The 17,850-nt window shown below is 49.1% G+C and overlaps 1 protein-coding gene across 1 annotated transcript in view; it reads right to left on the bottom strand.

The window, feature by feature from the left end:
* Positions 1-1,539, bottom strand: part of LOC133340836 (uncharacterized) — a 32,801-nt gene extending 31,262 nt beyond the window's left edge. The window contains exon 1 of the mRNA XM_061549262.1: positions 939-1,539. The gene's annotated coding sequence lies outside the window, so the exon portion shown is untranslated. The remainder of the gene's footprint in view (positions 1-938) is intronic.
* Positions 1,540-17,850: the final 16,311 nt, after the last annotated feature.

Consider the following 17,850-nt stretch of genomic DNA (forward strand, 5'->3'; position numbering starts at 1 on the left):
CCTGCTAATAGGAAACTTGATCATTTAAACGAATTATTGGATAACGAATCCTTTACACGTAAGTGGCTTTAGACACGTGCCAATTTTAAATCTGCACGGCAACAGATTTGCACACACATCAGTAGTGAAGCGATGCTGTAGATGTACATTAAACGCAACTACAATAATTTCTCCCTGAATTTAAAAATGAAATAAAAACCATTCACGGCACAAAATTGTCAGAATAACGATCTTATCAGCCACGTTGGCCAAAAACGCGATTAATTACCAACTTAATGTCGACCTACAAATGAATAATAAGCATTTGGGAAGAAATGGCTACATCGTGATTAATAACATCGGTGTGAATTTGCTCCTGGCACAGATATGCACCAAACATAAACTTGTACTTTAAAATCCCTAGGCTGTAAAGGATGTTGTTGCTGTTGTTGTTTCATTTAAAGCATCGTGTTAATTAATTGCAACGTGTCAGCATCACCTGCAGAAAGCAACGCGTGTGAGAATGTGGGATTTCATTCCGCAAATTACGGAGCCGAAACAAAGCGATGCAATTCTTGCTCAAAACGCAATAGATTTTTTTTTCACCCCCCTTAATTTAAATGCAACTCTTGACAAAAAAACACACACAAACAACACACAATTCTGCTTAAACAACCAAAACAAAGCTAATGCAGCATTAAAAAAAAAAACCCGCACAATATTCTAAGCACCGCCGTTAAAACGCAGCAAACAGCGGCACATCAGCAAAACCCTCGGTGCTCACCCACCACCACCGCAATTAAAACCGCACAATCCCTCAAGGCACAAATGAGCTCACCGACAAGGATTCACCTCGAGCAGGCTATAAGACCAACCAACCAACCAAAAGGTATAAAATTTAAATAAAAACCGAGATAATAAAAAAATCGCCACCACCACCGCAACCAACACAAACTCACCAGCGAGTCGGCCTCACGCCTGGCCAAGATGGCGAAAGCCGCATCAAGCCTGTGGCAGCGACACCGCGTCCTGCCGGGCCGCGCCGCCACGGGCGCGCACCCTCTGGCCGACCAACCCCCGCCTCGGCCGGCAGAGCTCTCTATCCGAGCGCCGTGGTCTACCCCCGCCGCTAGGCCCGAGGCCCAGGCCGCGAAGCCTGCGGCGTTGCCTGACGCCGCGCGGCCGCCCGATGTCGTCCCGAAGCCGGCGGACGTGCTAAGAAATGGGGGGGGGGGGGGTGTGAGGTGTTCAGTCAAACTAGGGCCGCGTTCTCTGCCGACATCCGCTCCTGTTGCTGCTGTGTAAGATAATGCTGGCTGGATGGTGATGGTGATGATGCTGGTGTCGATGAAATAATAAAAATAATGAAACAAGTGGTCTGGTGGTGGTGGTGGCGGTGTTGCGTTTTTTTTGTGTTAATCTGCAAGACGGGGGAGGCGTTCCGCGAATGTAAATCGATCCGTGATTAATTAACGAGCCGAGCCGCTGCGAGGGGAGGCAGCACACGGATTGCTCTGCGAGCGCAATGCAACGGCGATTGATTTCTCACGTCCATCAGCAAACTCCACTCCCCTTCCCTCCACACCCACCACCCTCCGTTGGGTCTCGTTCGTTCGCCGCGAGATAACAGAAATTAACCCGCTCCTCGGTCCTCTCACAACAACAACAAAAACCCATCACCCACCTAACCATCACATTCGTACGATGCATTTCATTCGTGCCTTGCTGAAACAAACGAAATAGTCACGCGGAATGTCCTCCCTCCTTTGTGTCGTTCCTAAGCCGCTTGTCGTAATCATTGGATTTGTTGTGCAGAGGCGCCGGTGACTGCTGTGGAACTTATCACCGTGGTCTTAGATTTGTTTTTGTCGGTAAAGTCACGTAGGTAAAACATAAAAAAAAAAATCTTCTTGGTTCTTTCGGTAAAGTCACGTAGAAGGGAAGTAATAAAATAATAAAAATAAAACATAATAAAATATTAAAAATAAAACATTATAAAATATTTATTATTAAAACATTATAAAATATTTATTATGTTTTATTTTTAATATTTTATTATGTTTTATTTTTATTATTTTATTACTTCCCTTCTACGTGACTTTATCGAAAGAACCAAGAAGATGAATCCCTGCAGTCACGAAAGCTTTAAATCGAAATAAAAATAATATAAATAAAACTATTTGTGATGTATTATTTTGTTTTATTTATATTATTATTTTTAAGTATTATTTTGTTTTATTTCTATTATTATTTTATTTTTACCTACGTGACTTTACCGAAAAAAACCTGAGTATGAATCCTTGCAGTCACGAAAGCTTCAAATCTAGAATTATCACCGTGGATTTGTCGCTAGTTTCGTGGAATTGCTGAACGCGCAGCATTATCGCCACCTAACTTCGGGCTATTCCTCTAATCGTAAGGGTCATTAAATATTTATCTGCAATTCTATTTTCTATTCTGGCGCGTGGCGGCAATTTGCGGGTGTTCTGGAGATTAAATGCCAATCATGTCGCGATCTGCTTGCCGGCCACGACGAGAGAGTCTTCAGGGAGACGGAGGAGTTTGTGTCGTTTTGCCGCTCTTCCTCCGATGAATGAGCAAAGACCCACTGGATGAATTGATACGGTCCGTATCTTGGGTTTCATGGCCACAGTTCGCACTCCTGTGGCTTGTCTTTTGTGTATCTCGATCTGTGCCCAGGCCCTGTGTATCTCAATTAGCACGGTTGGCTACGTACGTTGCGAAAGAAGTTTAACATTTACTAACAGGGTTTTTCCCCTTTTTTCTGGCAACAAAACTGACACCTTTTGCAAGGAATCATGCTTACATTAACCACAATACTTGCAGTCAAATGCAAACAAAAAACAATACTCTGATCATTTATGCATTGTCTTTGAAACTGATTGGTCCACACCAGAGACAGCTTTCTTTAGAGCCTCGTCTCATTTAGTGTTCGACCAGATGACGCCAATGCATTAATTATCAGAGTATTCTTTTTTGTTTGCATTTGACTGCAAGTATTGTGGTTAATGTAAGCATGATTCCTTGCAAAAAGTGTCAGTTTTGTTGCAAGAAAAAAGGGGGAAAACCCTAGTAGTATATTTTGGTACTGGCAAAAGAGGTCCCATGATGTAAGTTAAACATTGTCCATACCAATGTGTGTACGACCCACATTGAGTTGCATGGCCACAACCGCACGGCTGGGGCTTTGCCTTTTAATGCATCTCTTTTGGGATCTCTACGTTCTCGTGTGCGTGCCAATATGTTCACAAGCAAGGTGCCCAATGTTCAGCTTCATGCAGCATTATCGCGCCCCAACTTAGGGGCTGTTCCTCCAATCGTGCGAGGCGTGAAATATTTATTTGCCATTCAAATCGATACATGCGTGCGCCAGCAATATATTCCGGAGCCAAGATGCCCAATGTCGAGGTCTGCCAGCCACAAGAGAGTTTGTGTCGTTTTGCCGTTCTGCCGGTGTTGAACGGGCGCCAACAGTGGTTTACGAAACGGTCCACCAATTCGGTGGTGGTGTCAGTGGTTAACTCTTCATCCGTTGTGTGGGCTGACTGACGGACCCCCAGTCACATATATAGCCGAGGAACTGTGGAATGAACGCCTTCGAACAAAATGACCGTGAGAAGGGCAAAGTGGCTTCACGCTGTGAAAATACAAAAAACGAGGCCACCTCGCCCATCTGCCAGACTCCCCCCCACCTCCCCGACCGTACCAAATGTATCTAATTAAAACATATACAGTGTATGTGTTATTCAATTAAATAAACACGGGAAAGAATATAGTGGCTCGTGCAAATATATACTCTTATTTGCAAAATATAATTTTAAGTCAATGTTGAATTGTGTTATGAAGGGGATGTTGCATGAAAAAAAGGCAGCTATTATATATATTTTTTTAAGATCACACAGCGTTCTTGGCGAATGTTTAAATGGGGCTTCATGTATCTATGACCATATTACCCGTGATTTATACTAACCGTGGAAGCTGTGATAATATCTGTGGCTCTTTTGATGCCTATACCTCGTGATTTGCTTCCTGTGGATAAGTGGTAGTAAAATTCACGGACAACCCCGTACACAAGAGGATCCGATGTTCAATCCCACGCACCTCCGGTGAGCACGTTTGGCTACGTACGGTGCGAAAGAAACATATGCGGATTTCTATATTTGGGGGGGGGGCGTTGCCCCTCCGTGCCCCCCACCTCCCCCCCGTAAACTCAGCCCATGGAGAGAACTTCAACATACATAACATCTCGATTTAAAGCTTTCGTGACTGCAGGGATTCATCTTCTTGGTTCTTTCGGTAAAGTCACGTAGAAGAAAAAATAATAATTATAAAAATAAAACATGATAAAATAATTCTCACGACGTTTCGGCCACAACGCAAGCAGCCGTCCTCAAGAAGATACATACCATCGTCATGGATTACAGGAGAACTCAATACATCATTTGGGTCATTATTGTACAAAAGCCACCACATTATTGATGGCCTTTGTACATAATAACACTGTGTTCACCGTTATTATCATTATCATTTTTGTAGGCTGACAAGGCAATTGAGTGGAAATTGATACAGCCCTCTAAACTCTCACAAAACGAGGTCTAAATAGAAAATAGTAACAATAGAATGCATACAATAACATTCCATGAAGTAACAAAATGCGTACAAGTGTAGTGAGACAAAAATACAACATTGGGTTAAACGATGCACTGGTTCTTCAAATTGATGATTACGATGACCATGATACATTGAATTGTGTGTGCGAGTCACTCATGCAAAGGTACGCTAATGTTACATTTCATTTAATGGAACAAAATCAACAGAATTAATAAAACGAGATGGAAAAAAATAGGCTTGAAACTCCCCTCCCTTTCCCCAGCCGCCCATGCAGTAGACTCCCTGCTTCAGTTCAAATCCGGGTCAAAATCTTATTGTCTTCCCTCTGTGAATAACCGCCTCCCTCTCTCTAAAATAAATGAGCCGCAATGTTTCCACGCAGTCCTCGAGATGCGGTCGCGTTCAGACGCCGATCGGCGTGACATTACTTTTATTCGCCGGCTCTCACGCTTTGTTAGGCGTAATGTCCAGCGCTATGTCGAGTAAAATTGTAAAAAAAAAATACACAGTTTCGTATATTTGTCCTCGTGTCAACTGGAGTTGATTGGCTCCAATCGGGGTGGTGGAGGAGGGTATGGATAAAAAAAATTACATTTGGAGGAACCGACGGATGGTCACGTCCGAAGGATGTTTGCGTTCCAGGTGTACTGTATGTACAAAAAAAGCGAATAGTAAAATTGCCAATACTAGTGCGTAAAGCGGAAGGCTGCCCATTTTTAAATACCACATCCCAATGGACGATGCACTACCCACATGAAAATCAGTCTTGAGATGCTGTCAGATTTATCACTGAATGTCAAAGCAACAATTATGCAAGAACATGTATTCCCCACTCCCCACCACACACTAACATAGAGTAAAGTGGAATTATTATATTAGAAACTAGGTATGCGGAAAAAGATTTTTGTTTTAATTGGCAGCCCACCGCTTAAATCAGGAATGTTGATGGAATCATAGCATCCAGAATCATAACACTTAATCATATCTCTGGAGCGAGTGCCTCGTAATAAGACAAATTATTACCGCTTGTTTAACATCGCTACACTCCGTTCAGGCAAAGGTGCAGCCCTGCAATTGATTGGCACCTGTGTTCAGGTGACGGCAGGGACTGATCTGCACCAGAGGTCGCAAACGGGTTTTGATTCCTTACCCGTACCCGTACCCGGCCGCACCAGGGTCGCAAACGGGTACCCGTACCCGGCCGTACCCGTACCCTACCCGTACCCGGCCGGGTACGGGTAGGGTACGGGTATCGGGTACCCGATTGCGACCTCTGGGATGAAGCCATGTTGCAGGCGCGGGTGGGTTGATTCTAGGAACTTGAATTGTGAGAAGAGACAAGACGTTGGGAAATGAGTGACAAACGGTTACTCACCAGTGACTCGCGGTCTACCCGTACCCGTACCCGGCCGCACCAGGGTCGCAAACGGGTACCCGTACCCGGCCGGGTACGGGTAGCCGGGTATCGGGTAGGGTACGGGTATCGGGTACCCGGTTGCGACCTCTGATCTGCGCCAATATCTGGTATCGCCACCGCGTTGAACTGCATTACAGCAGACTACGCAGTTTTGATAACAGTGGAAGAAGGTGGTAACCCTAAATTCACCCCATCAGCAGCATCCCTCTGGGGCAGCTAAATTGGGTACCAACTTTGTTGGTACTTTGTTGGTATCCAATGGATACGTCCGCATATTCTCTGACCCACCCCCTTCCCCACCATCGCACCCGAGTGCCTGACAGATGGGAGCACTCCGCCTTAAGGAGCTGCTGCAATTCCCCACGTCCCACACGTGTGTAGATCACATTGAGAAAAACGCACCTCCTCCACGGATGCACATTCGTCAACTCCCCTGCCTCGCAGCTGTGAAGAGCCGTTACTCGTGTGCCTCTTATGCACGTGGCATGTAATCCAGCACTGTGGCGGCGAGGGTTGGCGGATCACGCCAGCGTTGTGAAGCTTCCTTCCCGTGGCCGTCGAAAAGGTGCCATACCTTGGAGAAGGCGGTACAGCAAGGTGTGGACTAATCGCCATCTTTCAGACGCTGTCTCCCCGACTAGACCTGGTCTTCACCTGAGGACGGCTGCTTGCGTTGTGGCCGAAACGTCGTGAGAATTATTGCATTAGGTTTTTATTTTTATTATTTTATTATTTCCCTTCTACGTGACTTTACCGAAAGAACCAAGAGGATAATCACCATCTGTTTATTCGATCTGTACGGGGGATAGAGCGTTGTCTCCTCGCGCAAGGCGCGCGGTTTTCTCCGGGCGCTCCGGGTTTTTGCTCCCACTCCGACAATAAACGCTCATTAATTGGCTGAAAACATCTTAAGATTTTAAAAAAATAGCCAATGCAGGACTTTGCTGATAAAAAAAATAGAGCATAGTTCTCCGGGATAAATAAGTAAAATTCTAAATTTTATGGCAAGCAGCAAACGTCACCATGTATCTTTTTAACGCTTATGTTTCTGCAGCTTAGGTGTGCAATTTTGTGCCGTGTTCGATCTGGTGGTAAATCTGCCCGGGCCAATTCGCACTGCGGGGAGTTACGTTTGCCCAATATTTCCACTTCATCGTGTGACGCCGTTATTTTTTTTGGTGGGGTTCAGATTTGTGTTTTTGGCTTCGCTTCTGTCGCCTCGTGGCGACTGCCCAGCTCACATCCTGCTGGGGTCTCGAGTTCTCACCCGGCTCAACAAAATAAACTCGAACTTGATCACACTCTACACACTAAGGGCACATCGTCGATCTGTACGTTCGGCGTGTGCATGTGCGTGTGTATGTACGTGTGCACTATACTGGTAGGAACCTCCTGGTTACACCAGCCCACAGGGGATTATTGTGTCCGTCCGTCTTGCTGCTGTTAATTTGAAGTCTGTGGTATATATCTCTCCCCGTGGTAGCGTTGATTTTTCTCCGGGTCCTCCGGCTTTTCCCTCCACATTTAGAATCAACATCGTCACACGTTTAGAGTGTTTGGGCCGCTATAAATTTCCACGTGATCAGCCAGCTCGTTGAGCTATCATTGGCCAGATCGCTTCTGATGAAGAGCTATGTAGCTCAGTGGGCCCTTGCCTGCGCAAATAAAAAAAAAACATCGTTAATGAAACGCATTGCGTGATTTAGAGCAACCTCCCATTAACGCGGTCGTCTTGCGGTTGACGGCTTGCGGAGGCATCTTTGCAGCAGTGGATGAAACGTGGCCGATGAATCATCGGTGAAGTTCAACCACTTTCACTGGCGGGCGGTGCAATAGATGAGTCACGCGTGCAATTGGCGTTTTTCCTTTGGAGCATCAACACAACATCACCGGCGTTTAGATCGCCTTCTCGCAGCTCCTCGCAAACACGCGCACAAAGACAAAGCTCCCCCCCACCCCATGCAGCCTTCGCAAAGCGTTGGGGGCAAGAGCTGTCAGCGGAGCAGGAGCAGCGCCGATGGAAAGGCACGTTTGCGGACTCGTTTCAGGCCGAGTCTACCTAGGGGGAGTCCACGCCAGCTTCAGATATTCGTCAACGACGTTGGCCACATGGATAGGTTTCGAACTCGGATTCGGATAACATCGCTCCCGACTCACAAACAAGACGAAGATCGTTGGGGGCAAAGCGCTGTTAGCGAGGAGCACCTATGAAGGCCGGCACGGCACACGAGGTGGTGGAGTGGCCAGCACCGCGGCCAGGTACTCATTTGAGGCTGAGTAGACATAAGGGAGGCCCAAGACCGGTTCAGATAATCGCCACCGGTGTTGGCCGTGAGAGCGAGAATTGAACTCGGTTGGTCGGGTTCGTTGCGCAGCGGAGCGCTAACCGCTGCGCCACCCGTCCCGACTCACGCACACAACAACAAAGACACCCCCCATATAGCCTTAACATACTGTAGAGGCAAGTGCTGTTAGCGAGCACCTATGAAGGCCGGAACGGTACACGAGGGGGTGGGTGGCCAGCACCACGCCCGACCGCCTTTGTCTCCCCAGTGGCAATGTTTACACACCGCACCAGGTACTAATTTGAGGCTGAGTCGACCTAGGGGAGTCCCGGGACCGGTTCAGATAATTGTCACGTGGTGTTGGCCGTGAGCGGGAATCGAACCCGGGTCGCCGGGTTCATAGCGCAGCGCGCTAACCGCTACACTACCGCTCCCCATTACACACACAACACACGAACGCACGCACGCACGCACACACGTGCGCGGTTTTAATTTGCGTTGCGGCGCTTGTGGTTTCGATTAGGTTTCAGTTTTGATTTAAGTCTCGGGCCCGCTGTCTCTAAATCATATTACCATACTGCCTGCGTCTTCCGCGGCGCAGATTACTGCGCGATGAAAGATTTTTTTAAGGCACGCGCGCACACACACGCGCACACACGCGCGACACTTTATCTGCCCAAAACGAAAGCTCTTACAGAGTCGATACTCCTCCAGCCCATTGAGATATGGGGTGGGGGGGGGAGCTGTGCATTAGTGGATAATCAAAATCCATTGTCGGTCATGGTCAATCCACTGCTGGATGAATGCTTCCCTACCTCCCAAAGGGGTTGCCGATTCTCACGGTCTTCATCATCATCGGCCACGATAAATCCACTGCTGGATGACGGCCTCTCCAAGCCATCGCCACCTCTCATGATCCTGCAATGTAATAATCCACCTATAGCACCCATGCATGCAAGGGCTGATTTCATCGCTCCATCTCCCCGGTGGACGTTGGCACTTGGAAGCGTTGCAACGGAGCCGACCGTGCCACACACGATAGCTCAACGAAGTGGCTTTTCACGAGGAAATCTTTTGCAACCAAATACTCGAAAACGCATGATGTCGATTCTAAACGTGGAGACAAAAACCAGAGGAACCGGAGAAAAAGAAAATCCACGCGGCCGCGGGGAGAACACACAAACTCCAAATATACAGCAGGCATTGTCAGGGTCAGGATCGAAGCCATGACCTCCTGCATACCAGGCGAGGTAGTCAACATCCCTACGCGAGTTTCTCCGGCTGTGCGGTGGCGGCCGCACGCTGCGTCCACACGCAGTGTCACGTCAACGTCACTGTCTGACTTTCCACATGCCTATGACGGGGTGGGGGCGAGTCTATTCCATGGGGACGAGCACTGTTGACTTTCACCACGAAATGGAACGCGATTTTATCGAGCCCGCAGGGAGGGAGCGGCGACTGATGGATGATGGGGCCGAGTCAAACGCCACGAAAGAGGAGTTGGACCTCGCGACCTCTCGATCGGGGGCCGCTCGCTCTGTCTCCGCATCACTGCGTCAGGCTGTGTCTCAATGCAAAAGCTGGAACGTTAATAAGGTCTGAGGGGGGCGGCTAAGCCTTGTTAGCCCCCACCCCCCACCACCGGCACTGCATGCCACTTACTTTCTACCAAGCGTGGGGCCAAATCTCCGATCGGTGATTTCGTCGGGTGTCCCGATTTCATTGCTCTACAGGGACGCCTCTACTTACGAACATTCGACTCAGGAACTTTCAGAGATACGAACAAACCTGTCCATGTGTCCAGTTGCAGCTGTGCACGATGCTGTTGCCTGTGTACAAGTTGATTTGTGAAGAGAAGAAGAGAGCCACAGTGCAGGCATCTCTTGGTAAGACACCAGTGGCATCTACATCTGCAGAATGTGAAGAACCAGTGGCATCTACATCTGCAGAACGTGAAGAACCAGTGGCATCTATATCTGCAGAACGTGAAGAACCAGTGGCATCTACATCTGCAGAACGTGAAAAACCAGTGGCATGTACATCTGCCGAACATAAAGAACCAGTGGCATCTACATCTACAAAACGTGAAGAACCAGTGGCATCTACATCTACAGAACATGAAGACACCAGTGGCATCTACATCTGTAGAACATGAAGAACCAGTGGCATCTACATCTGTAGAACATGAAGAACCAGTGGCATCTACATCTGCAGAACATAAAGACCCAGTGGCATCTACATCTGCAGAACATAAAGACCCAGTGGCATCTACATCTGTAGAACATGAAGAACCAGTGGCATCTACATCTGCAGAACATAAAGACCCAGTGGCATCTATATCTGCAGAACATAAAGACCCAGTGGCATCTACATCTGCAGAACGTGAAGAACCAGTGACATCTACATCTGTAGAACATGAAGACCCAGTGGCATCTACATCTGCAGAACGTGAAGGACCAGTGGCATCTACATCTACAGAACGTGAAGAACCAGTGACATCTACATCTATAGAACGTGAAGAGGCCAGTGGCATCTACATCTGCAGGAGATGATACAACTTTTAAAGCCATTCCCCCGTGTTTAGTGTACACGCCGTACAACACGTTTGGAATGGACAGGAGTAAAGTTGGACTTACGAACAAATCGACTTACGAACAGACCTCTGGAGCCTAACTCGTTCGTAAGTAGACGAGTCCCTGTACGACAGCGCCGCGACACGACATTTTTACTTTCCGCGGCGATCTGACCGAGAAGTCGGTGGGTGACGACGACGAGTGGGTGGCGGCGGGGGGGAGGTGCTCCGACAGCAACACTCACGTCGGCATCTTGGGATCCCACACCACGCACACGTTGTCCGTCTCCTGCGACGAGACGGCGAGGGGACGTTTAAAGCGGCCTTCCAAATCATTTGCAGCCGTTGTTGTTGGTTTTTTTGCGTGTTTCTTTTATACAATAAACCCAAAAAATGTACTTTTTTTATTTGACCAGGTAATTACTCACCGAGGTATATCGCTATTTTTCAGAATCGATAATAAACTATAAAAACAAACCATGTTTTATTTGACCAGGTAAGTTCCCACTGAGCAATGGTCCTCCTGGCCATCACCAATGATAGCTCAACGAAGTGGCTTGTCGTCACGTGGAAATTTAAACCGGAGGACCCGCAGAAAAATCCACGCGACCACCGGGAGAACACAGAAACTCCAAATCTACAGCAGCAGGCGTCAGGGTCGGGATCGAACCCACGACCTCCTGTACACCAGGCGAGGTAGTTAACATCTCGCCACCACGGCGGCCCGCAGTGGCGTGGTGGCTGTGCGCGCTGCGATACGACACCTGAGTTCGACTCCCAGCAATGGCTAAAGTCAATGGCGAGCGATGACTGATGGTGATCGTAGTCATGTTGACGGTGACCTTTCAATGGTAATATTGATGTCGATGGCGATATTGATGATGATGGTGAATGTCTATGTTGATTGTAATATTGACCGTGATGATGAAGTTGATTAAGATGTCATTTAATGATGATGACGATGATAGTGTTGATAAAGATGTTGATGATGTTCATGGTGATACTGATGTTGATGGTTATGTTGATGGTGATGATGTTGATGGTGCTGTTAATGGTGATGTTGATGGTGCTGTTGATGGTGCTGTTGATGGTGATGTTGATGATGTTGATACTGATGGTGATGATGATAGTGATGTTGATGATGATGGTGATCTTTATGGTGATATTGATGGTGATGTTGATACTGATGTTGATGGTGAAGTTGATACTGATGTTGGTGATAATTTTGATGGTGATGTTGATACTGATGTTGATGGTGAATTTGATACTGATGATGGTGATAATGTTGATGGTGATGTTGATACTGATGTTGATGGTGATGTTGATACTGATGGTGATGTTGATGATGATGGTGAAGTTGCTCACGTTGGAGAGGTGAGTGAATTCGATCTCCACGGGCGCGGTGACAGCGCTGGGCGTCGGTCTCACGGTCACCGCGAAAATCCGCGAATTAATCACCGCAGACCCCCTACGCACGCGCACAAAGACAAAGATCCCCCCTAGAGCCTTAACAGACTGTTGGGGCAAGTGCTGTCAGCGAGTGGCACCGATGAAGGCCGGCACGGCACACGAGAAGATGGGTGGCCAGCACCGAGGCGATGTTTTTACACACCGCACCAGGTACTCATTTGAGGCTGAGTCGACCTAGGGGAGGCCCAGGACCAGTTTAAAAAATAATCATCACTGGTGTTGGCCTTGAGCGGGAATTGAACTCGGGTCGCCAGTTTGGTAGCGCAGCGCGCTAACCGCTGCGCCACCGCTCCCCGCGCACGCACACACACACAGGTACACAACCCCCACTACTACCCAAACCAGCCCAACCCCGCGTCCAAGGGACATACGGAAAATTCGGGTCACGGATATTTCTCGGGAACCTAACCCTTCCGTAGCCCGGGGACTGCCTGTACTTACAGTCGACGCGTTTGTACACTTTGGTATGCACGATTGGGAATGTACCAACGGTGAGACGCTCACCTGCCCGTGGGAAATATGTAGCTCAGGTTTCGGAACAGAACGGTTCCAATTACTGCCGGAGCCTCCGAGCCTGGAACAGGAGAAATATAGAAATCGTGATTCTAATATCGTGAAAATAACGATGTCATTATATTGACGCTATATAGCTGAATGACGCTAAATAAAAACAAAGAATTATTATGGGAATGTGGGTACTGTTTGCCATCGCTCTGAGTGAGCAGTGGGAATTGAGAGATGTAAGATGTGGATACCGGTTGCCATGGTGCTGAGTGAGCGGTGGGAGAGATGTGGGTACCAGTTGCCATGGCGCTGAGCGAGCGGTGAGAGAGATATGGGTACCGGTTGCCATGGCGCTGAGTGAGCGGTGGGAGAGATGTGGGTACCAGTTGCCATGGCGCTGAGCGAGCGGTGAGAGAGATATGGGTACCGGTTGCCATGGCGCTGAGCGAGCGGTGAGAGAGATATGGGTACCGGTTGCCATGGCGCTGAGCGAGCGGTGAGAGAGATATGGGTACCGGTTGCCATGGCGCTGAACGGGCGGTGGGAGAGATGTGGGTACCGGTTGCCATGGTGCTGAGCGAGCGGTGAGAGAGATGTGGGTACCGGTTGCCATGGTGCTGAGTGAGCGGTGAGAGAGATGTGGGTACCGGTTGCCATGGTGCTGAGCGAGCGGTGGGAGAGATGTGGGTACCGGTTGCCATGGCGCTGAGCAAGCGGTGGGAGAGATGTGGGTACCGGTTGCTATGGCGCTGAACGGGCGGTGGGAGAGATGTGGGTACCGGTTGCCATGGTGCTGAGCGAGCGGTGAGAGAGATGTGGGTACCGGTTGCCATGGCGCTGAGCGAGCGGTGGGAGAGATGTGGGTACCGGTTGCCATGGTGCTGAGCGAGCGGTGGGAGAGATGTGGGTACCGGTTGCCATGGCGCTGAGCAAGCGGTGGGAGAGATGTGGGTACCGGTTGCCATGGCGCTGAGCGAGCGGTGGGAGAGATGTGGGTACCGGTAGCCATGGTGCTGAATGAGCGGTGGGAGATGAGAGATGTGGGTACCGGTTGCCATGGCGCTGAGCGAGCGGTGGGAGAGATGTGGGTACCGGTTGCCATGGTGCTGAATGAGCGATGAGAGATGTGGGTACCGGTTGCCATGGTGCTGAGTGAGCGGTGTGAGAGATGTGGGTCCCGGTAGCCATGGCGCTGAGCGAACGGTGGGACAAGCGAGATGTGGGTACCAGTTGCCATGGCGCTGAGCGAGCGGTAGGAGATGAGAGATGTGGGTACCGGTTGCCATGGCGCTGAGCGAGCGGTGGGAGATGTGGATCTTGTCATGGGTGTTGCGCGCCCAGGAGGCCATGCCACGGCGAGCGCGCATCGGGAAGCTCACGTCGGACTCGGCACGGAACAGCGGGAACTTGTACAAGCCGATCACTGCTCGGAGACAAACGGCAAAAATCCCACCACCGTTTGGGGCAAAGTGCCGTTGGCGAGCACCGATTGAGGGCGGCACAGCACACACCGGGGTGGGTGGCCAGCGGCGCGCAGCCGCCTTTGTCTCCCCAGCGACGATGTTTTGCACACCGCACACCAGGTACTCGTTTAAGGCTGAGTCGACCTAGGGGAGGCCCGGGACCAGGTTCGGATATTCGTCACTGATGTTGGCCGTGAGCAGGAATCGAACTCGGGTCGCCGGATATGTAAGAGCACGTGCACACACAACAATGAAGATCATTATGATCGTGGTGTTTCTGTTGATGATGATGATGATGATAATGGCATTGCTGCTGTTGTTGCTGATGATGATGATGGTGATGATGTTAATGATATTGATAGTGTTGATGGTGATAATGATGCTACTCCTGATGATAACGGTGTTAATGGCTGATGATGTAGACGCAGAGAAACAGCTACAATGCCACATTCAGGTGGTGAAGCCAGCAGACAACCGCCGTCAGGAGCCGTAGCGGAGTTAGCGGCATCATCATCATCATCATCGCTGTGATGTCTACCTTCGTATTTGTGGATCGGGGCATTGCGTCGTCACACGTTGTTACGTTCTCGTTCTGGATGACCACAGTCACACAACGTTGATGGTGATGATGGTGGTGATGTTATTGATGAAGGTGGTGATGATGTTGTTGATGTCGTTGATATTAACGATGTTGCTGATGGTGTTGATGTTGTTGATGGTGGTGGTAGTGTTAGGTTGTTGATTTTAACGATGTTGGTGATGGTGGTGGTGTTGTTGATGATGACGGTGGTGATGATGTTTACGACGTTGTTGATATTCACGATGTTGCTGATGATGGTGTTGATCCTATGAATGTTGGTGACGTGGTCGTGGTGATGTCTCCGAACCGAAGTTGTCCAGGCAGTGGTAGGGGTTGTGGAACGGCTTCATAGAGCGGGCGGCCGCGTGCATGAGCTCCACCACCAGGGACAGCAGGTCGGCCGCGATGGGAGACAGCTGTCCACACCATCACCACCATCAACATCAGCACCATCACCGTCAACATCTCCATCAAAAACAACAAGTCGGCCGCGATGGGAGACAACTGGCCACACCATCACCACCATGAATATCAGCACCAATAATATCACCATCAACATCTCCACCATCAACATCTCCATCAGCATCTCCATCATCACCATCATCACCAGGGACAGGCAGGTCGACCGCGATGGAGCTGGCCACACCATCGTCACCATCAACATCATGCCCATCAACATCACCACCATCAACAACATCTCCATCATCACTACCATTTACATGAACATCTCAACCATTAACATGAACATCACCACCTTCAACTCCACTAACAGGGATAGGCAGGTCGGCCACGATGGAAGACAGCTGTCCACACCATCACCATCATCATCAGCAACATAATCACCACCAATAGCACCATGAACATCACCAGCATCACCACCACCACCATCAGTACCATCAATATCATCATCAATACCATCATCACAACCAGCATCAACATCACATCATTATCAATACCACCACCACCACGTGTGTGTGTCACCTTCTGGGCATCCTCCCACACTTCCTTGTTTTCATCCAGCAACAGATTGTTCAGGACTTGCAGGAACGCCTGGAACGAGCAGTCACCACCACCACCATCGACGTCACGCGTCCACAGTTATTTGGCTGCTATACACTTCCACACAACGATAAGCCGCTTCATTGGGCTATCGTTTGTGGTGGCCAGGTCGCTTCTGCGAAAAATGAGCTACATGGCTCAGCGAAGGCCTTACCTGGTTATATAAAATTAAATTAAATAAAACAAAACATAGTTGAACAAACTCGCCCCCGGCGACGTCTCCCACCTGCAGCTCGCGCTCCGACGGCCGCCCGGCCCCCAGCCGCGCCAGCGCCGCCCGCAGGAGCCCCACGGTCGCCAGCAGCTCCCCGCCGTAGAGGGGGCGGCCGCCGCGATCGTGGCGGCCGCCCCCTCCTCCCGCCACCGCCGCCGCTGCCGCCTCCCTCGTCGCCGCCGCCGTCTCCGTGGCGGTGGCCGCCGTGGTGGCTGCGGATGCCGCCGCGGTGAGCTGGGCAAGGCGGAGCGCCAGGCGCACCGGGTCGGCGGGCAGCGCATCGCTCCGCAGGGCGGCCCCTCCCCCATCCCCCACCTGCGGGGGAGGGGGGTGGGAGGGGGGGATCGGAATTATTTCAGGTTACCGCGGCAACCGCAGCCACCACGGCGGCCACCGCCATTATAATGATATTATAATATGAATAATGATTCTCTTATATAAGCGTACAACTTTAACTATCTGTGATGAACGCTGCACTTTCCGTCACTTCCATGCAGGGGGCGCTGCAAACCCACGCGCCCCCTGCATGAACGACGGAGGCGCAGGGACAGACGTTCGTTACGTTGGAATCGATCTGCAGACGGCGGTCTTCTCACACGGCCGGCTCTATGTTGCCTTATCTCGATCCCGCAATCCCAAACAGGTGAAAGTCCGCATCGAACCGAACCCCCATCAAGGACATCTACTTAACGACGAGAGAAAATTCACACGGAATGTCCTTTTAAATTAAGTCCTCCAGATGTAAGATGATATAAGCTTTTAATGAAGAAATTAAATTATCTAATTCAAAACATAATTCAATTCAAAGATGTTTCATTTTAAAACTTCAAAACGGAGCGTCGGGTGCTTGCGTGAATGCGTCGTTCGTGTGCAACTTTCTTGTGACTTTCCTGGCCGAAAGCCATAAATGGTTGTGTGGGGCACCGCAGGCACCCCCGACCAACCTTGTATTATTAATGTTTTATAATATTATATTATTAATAATTCTATTATAAAATTTCATTATTATAATATAATAACATTATTATAATACTATTTTAATAATATTATACTATATTATTAACAATTATATTATTATATTTCATTATTATAAAATTATAATATAATTATAATTCTACTGTAATAATAATATTATAATTACAATATTATTAATACAGTATGTTCTCCTGTAACGCGGTAGCTGCGTTCCTGTAGGAGATCTCGTTGTGGGAAAATCGCGTTGTGGCAATTATAGCAATTAATAAAAAATCAACGACGCTTCATGCAATGTGAGACAAATAATATCGGAGGTAAAGCGCGGTCCGCGGTAACGCGCGAGATGCGTACGCAGGCCTGAGCAAAGACCGAGGCGCGTGGGTAGCTTCTGGAAGCATCCAGCAGCATCCTGCCTTGCGCAACGCTACGCCGAGGCCGCCGTACAACCGCCTACTCCTAATTCTAGATTTGAAGCTTTCGTGACTGCAAGGATTCATATTCTTAGGTTTTTTCGGTAAAGTCACGTAGGTAAAACATCAAAATTAATAAAAATAAAATAAAACAAAAAATCACGACGTTTCGGAGGCAACACAAGTCTCCGTCATCAGGTGGGACCGTCACAGCCGGATTAGTTGCACTTGATGCAGCTAATCCGGCTGTGATGCAGCTAATCCGGCTGTGACGGTCCCACCTGATGACG

Source organism: Lethenteron reissneri, chromosome 10, assembly GCF_015708825.2.
Source record: "Lethenteron reissneri isolate LAM-NWPU_2019-01 chromosome 10, ASM1570882v1, whole genome shotgun sequence".
Classification (NCBI taxonomy): Eukaryota; Metazoa; Chordata; class Hyperoartia; order Petromyzontiformes; family Petromyzontidae; genus Lethenteron; species Lethenteron reissneri.